This window comes from Schistocerca nitens, chromosome 9 (assembly GCF_023898315.1).
Source record: "Schistocerca nitens isolate TAMUIC-IGC-003100 chromosome 9, iqSchNite1.1, whole genome shotgun sequence".
Classification (NCBI taxonomy): Eukaryota; Metazoa; Arthropoda; class Insecta; order Orthoptera; family Acrididae; genus Schistocerca; species Schistocerca nitens.
Genome location: NC_064622.1, coordinates 68064612 through 68070611, shown reverse-complemented (window position 1 = coordinate 68070611; position 6000 = coordinate 68064612).

Below are 6000 nucleotides of genomic sequence, written 5' to 3'. Positions count from 1 at the left end.
CAGATGACACCCCCCCCCCCCCCACAAAGAAAGTGAGTACCGGTGTCCCAATGTTATATAGTGAGGTACACAGACGGCAGCTGTCATTTGTAGAGGTTACATTCAACGAATCACATGCAATGCGACATTTTAATGCAGTGCATGTTGGAAGGATAGTCTGTTTCATCCAAGGAAGATGCACATCCCATCGTGTTGCCACAGATGCCAGTGTCTCTCCATCTGTCACCCGCAGGTTGTGGATACGCTATAGGGAGACAGGTCAGTACTTTTTCAAGACGACTATCTGGACAAGCACGCCAGTAAGAGTTTAGCGAATAGGACGAGTTTGACGATACATTAAAAACCCACATGAAGATATCTAGCCGTCTCTGTGCTGTGGCGTAGTACAAACACTGCCAGAGCACCAAACGACGATTTCATAAGGGCCACTGGGACCGCTGCGTCCGATTAGACTGTCAGGTTACGAGAAATGACCCAGATGCCCTGTTCGACTACGCCTCTTGGGACGACGCCTCGCGGCTCGCCTTCAGTTCTGCTGCTCCCTTGCAACTGGCAGTTTCGTCACTGGCGAAACATGTCATTCACAGATGACTCCAAATTTCCTCTGATTCAAGGTGGTGACCGGGTGCGTGTGTGGAGACGTGGTAGTGTACAGTACCTGCCAAATTTTGTCCACAAGATCGACAGATACGGCCAATGTTCTGTGATGATGTGGGGAAGCAGTAATTTTGGCTGCCATACGGATTTTGTCGTAGTCCGTAGTCGCCTTAGAGAACCACAATAACGACCGGGAGAGCGGTGTGCTGACCACACGCCCCTCCTAACCGCATCCTCAGCTGAGGATGATACGGCGGTCGGATGGTCCCGATGGGCCACCTGTGGCCTGAAGACGGAGTGCACCGTAGTCGCCTTGACCCCATGCAGTACATCGAACAGATCCTGTTGGACCATGTGGTAGCTGCTGCATACGTTTGTGGCTATGAATTCCTTCTCATGCGCGATAATACCAGGGTCCATGTGGCGGGAGTGAACAGGGATGTCTTCTGAAACCTGGTTACTGAAGTAAGAACTGGCCAGTCGTGAGTTCCGACCTAAACCCCATAGATCATTTGTTGGGACATGCTTGTTCGTCCTATTCCAACACATACTCACCAAGAACTCCCAACGGCTCTCATTGAAGAATGTGAACTGATACTACAGGGTGACCTCCACTGACTTATGTGAAGTACACCACGTAGGTGTCAGGTGGAGACGAACACTTGTAGGGGATATAAACGTTATTGACCCTCTCAAATTCCAGTGAATAGCACCCAGAATAATGGGATGACTGATTGTTTATATGAGGATTTCGACACCTGTTGGGCATTTTTGGCAGACGGAATTTGAGGATCAGCCTCAGTCGGCTCGTAGCTCACTGAGCCGACTTAGCCTGAATCTACAAATTCAATGTAATATCCCATTCCTTAATTTCTGGCGCAATTTTTTCACACAAAAATTATAAAAAATATAAATTTTATTATAAAGTACATGGGAAATTAAGATAAAAGAAATGAGCTGTATGTTTTTTTACATTCCTTTTCTTCAGAAAAAATCGAGTTTTAACAGAAAGGTAAATAGCAAAATAAAATGACAGTATTCACGTTTACCTAAAATTTTTCTTTTGGTTTGGACCTCTTATTATAAGAATAAAGATTAAAAATTGTGTTAGATTTATTTGGAGGAATTATGACTAAAGAAGTCGTTAAATATCTTGGCTCAAGTGAGTTGTACTATTATAGACAGTGGATATAAAATTTTAATGAAGTAATTACTGGCCACTACATATATTTCTTTTAAAACTGTTGCAGATAATTATAAGTTTAATGATATTTTGAATCTAATAAATGAACATTTTTGGAATGAAGGCATGGCCCAAAGACAGCTGCAATATCAATGAGGAAACAAACTCAGGAAGATGAAAAAAGAATTGGAATCCAAACTGAAAAATTTCCATCGCATATTACAAACGATATAAATTCAAAAACCAAAAAATTTAATTAAAATCTTCAACACCAATCTAAGTGATGTTCATAGTAAGCGTGCAGCATTAGATGAAAAAACAGATATTGTAATTAAGCATATTGTAATTAAATAACATTTTTAAGGGATCTAAAAGTTGTATTGATTTTAGAGGCAGATGACTGGTAGGTATAAAAGCTCCTAAAAATGGCTATGATGCAGTTACCAAACAATATTTAGAAAATGGGTCTGTGTCAGCTGAAGCAGACTTTGCAGCAGCTATGTCTGACTCTATTCAGTAACTTAATCTCTGACTAAAGAATCATATTACAAAAGCTGAATACGAAAATATTCTAACACCATTCAATAAAAGAAATACAATTTATGATAATGTTGTGGAAGATAATCATAAAAAGATATATAACATCAATACAACTCTTAATTATGCTTTAGATATATGTGGTGTGCTGGAAATAAAGGTATATGATAAACAAATATTTGTATTACAGTAATCTTAGTAAATGAAGTATACAAAGGTGGATTTCCATATGTTTTGACATTGAAAAAAAGATTTTTGGAATAGCTGTACACAGGGAATTAACATTTAGTGATATTTATATTTCAGTAAGTGGTGATGAGCAATATGAGATAAATAATTGTAATCAGTCAATAATAGTAAATAAATCAATTTTTCTGACTGTAAGATTGAAAAAAGATGCAATTAAAACACTACCTATAGATGAAAAAATTATTTTATTTGGTTAAATAATTTAAAATTTAATGAATGTTTAACCTATATAAATGGATCGTATTTGGTGTCTAAAATGTAAATAAATTACTGACACATACCATTCAAACAGAACAACAACAAAAAATGGTAGACAAAGAATTGAAGAACTTTGTGCAATATGATCTAAAAAAGAAAATTCGTTAAAAAAATTTTAGGTGAGGTCACGTACAAATCATTCACTCCTAATATTTGTGAAGAAATTATTAATGAATTATACAAACCAATTAGAAAAAATCTTAAAAGGAGAAATGTAATGTCTCTAGGTACAGATGATTGATGGTGTGCTGATATAGTAGCAATGGATTCTGGTAAATTGAAAGCAATATCAAAAATAAATAAAGGACATAAATTTGTATTAACTGTAACCAATGTTTTTTCCATAAGATGCTTTGTCTGTTCCAGTTTAAAGCTGAAAGTAGTAAAATATTCCTGAAACTTTTGAAAATATTTTAAAGCACAAATGTCAAACAAATCTACAAACAGGTGATGGTAAAGAATTCTATAATAAAACTTTTCAAGAACTCATGAAGAAATATAATATTAGTCATTGTTCAACTTTTACTGTATTAAAAACATCTGTTGTAGAAACATTTAATAGAATGCTTAAAGAAAAGACATAGAAAAAATTTCCTCTTCTAGGTTGGACTGCCCCCATTGAAAAATTAGTTCATTAATACAGTAAGACAAAGCATTCAACAACGAAAATGAAACCAATAGAGGTTGATAAAAAAATTATAAGCCAACTGTCTTGTAGCTAATGATAGATTATGAAGTTGGTGATAAAGTTAGAATTAGCAAACTTAAAAGAAGTTTTGAATTTCATAATTCACATAATAGTTGGGTAAATAATTATTTTGTGAGGAGGCTGAATCACCCACCTTATAATGGTTCTTTTTTAATTATAAGTTAGAGCCGGTACTTTGCCACTTCCAGCAGGAAAAAAAATTATTAATAAAAATTTTATATATGTAAATTTATCAAACAATGAGAATGATAAAATTAGCACTTCCATATTTTCTATAAATATGTTGTCCTGATGAGATGTATCCACATACTTAGAACAATTAACTGTTGAGAATGTGAAATATGTATACAATCTAAATGGAGAAGAAATATATTTATTTATATATAAATATTTATATTTATTTATATTCAAATATTTTATTTATATTTAAAAAAACTAAAATTTGTATTCCACTCTCTTCCCAAGTGTTCCTTCAGTAAAATTAAATGTCTGTTTAGCTCAGTACAGTGAAGATTGTAACTATTTAAAGAATCTATTAAATATTATTTTACTTTCCATGGTTTTCCAGTTATCGGGATGCTGAAGGCTGAAACACCATAGCGAATAAAACTTAAAATATCGTTAATAAGTAATACATTTTCCCAAATAATAGATAGAAAGCTTTGTATTTTCTGAATAAAAAATATTTCTTATAAATGAACAGCCTAAAAGGAAGAATAAAAAGCTAGAGCAAAATAATTAGGAGATAGAGTTATTCTAAATGTAGAGAACAATAACATATTGTTTGATCTGATCCACAATCCAGTGACTGCATATAGTGCAAAGACTGACTCTAAAGTAAAGGAACTAAAAGTGAAAGTGAAAGAACTAGGAATTAAATGCTATTCTAAACTAGAAAAGGAAAAACTTATTGCACTTATTAGTTATAATTTTGAAAACTTATGTTTTGAAGAATTATATAAAATACAACAACTGAAATATATGGACATAAAATTGTTGATTAGACTGAAGATCCAAAGAAACTGGTATAGGCATCCGAATTCAAATACAGAGATATGTAAGTAGCCTTATATAAGACTACAGGCATCTGACACAGTTGTTACATCATTTACTGCTGCTAAAATATCATCGTACCAAGATTGTTTCAATGTGGTGTTATTTTTTTTTACTTTCTCCTAATAAAATTTTTTTCTGTATAAATGGAGGCCAGTAATTAAAAACATCATTTACAACGAATTACGAATTCCAAGCGAAGAACATTGAAAGATATTGTTGTCAATGAAGACTGATTAACAACAAACTGAGACAGACAACAAAAAATGTGTTAGTTCTCAAAAGATTAAAGAAATAGAACATTTTCAATCTAATCCATCGTGAAAAGAAAAACATCCAAGTAAATGTAAGAATTGTACATGAGGGTATATAAAAAACAAGAAATCTGGCTGACTACTTTTAAAATTCCTAGTAAAAATTTTTATGCTATATTAAATAAGAGATCAAAAAGAAATAATATACGATTACTGACATTTGTGGTTATTGTACAAGAAATAAGTTAACTGGGTGTACTAATTTAAATAAATGTGGTCTAATTATATTCATTGGTAGACATTGGGCTGACAGTCTTTGGAAACAACCACCTTCACCTAAAATTGGAAATTATGATGAATTTTTCAAAATAATTATATATTTGTGAGAAACAGAAGTGTAATTAGAGATTATCTCATTAATAAAGCATTTTCAGACTATATTTTGAGAACAGTCGAAACATTCTTGACCCAAACTTCTTCTTGAATGCCTCTAAGCCAAAAATTATGAAAATTTAAAATAGTATCTAAAACATGTACACTGATAAAATATAATTTTAAATTTTTTGTGAGCACAGAATGCAGCTATATGAAAATATTACAGAATTTATATTTCAGAGAGAAAACTATAGAATAACTAGAGGGAGAGTTAATACAATTTTAAGAACAGTGAACAAAATGTCTTATCACAGATATCTAATTTTCAAGCTCGTGGTTCTGGTTAGTCATTAACTAGAATTATTAGCTTGCAATTAGGAATTAATAGAGATTATTAAGAGATATTATTAAGATATTGTTGTTGTTGTTGTTGTTGTTGTGGTCTTCAGTCCCGAGACTGGTTTGATGCAGCCCTCCATACTACCCTATCCTGTGCAAGCTGCTTCATCTCCGAGTACCTACTGCAACCTACATTCTCCTGAATCTTCTTAGTGTATTCATCTTTTGGTCTCCCTCTACGATTTTTACCCTCCACACTGCCCTCCAATACTAAATTAGTGATCCCTTGATGCCTCAGAACATGTCCTACCAGCCGATCCCTTCTTCTAGTCAAGTTTTGCTAGAAATTCCTCTTCTCCCCAATCCAATTCAATACCTCCACATTAGTTATGTGATCTACCCATCTAATCTTCAGCATTCTTCTGTAGCACCACATTTCGAAAACT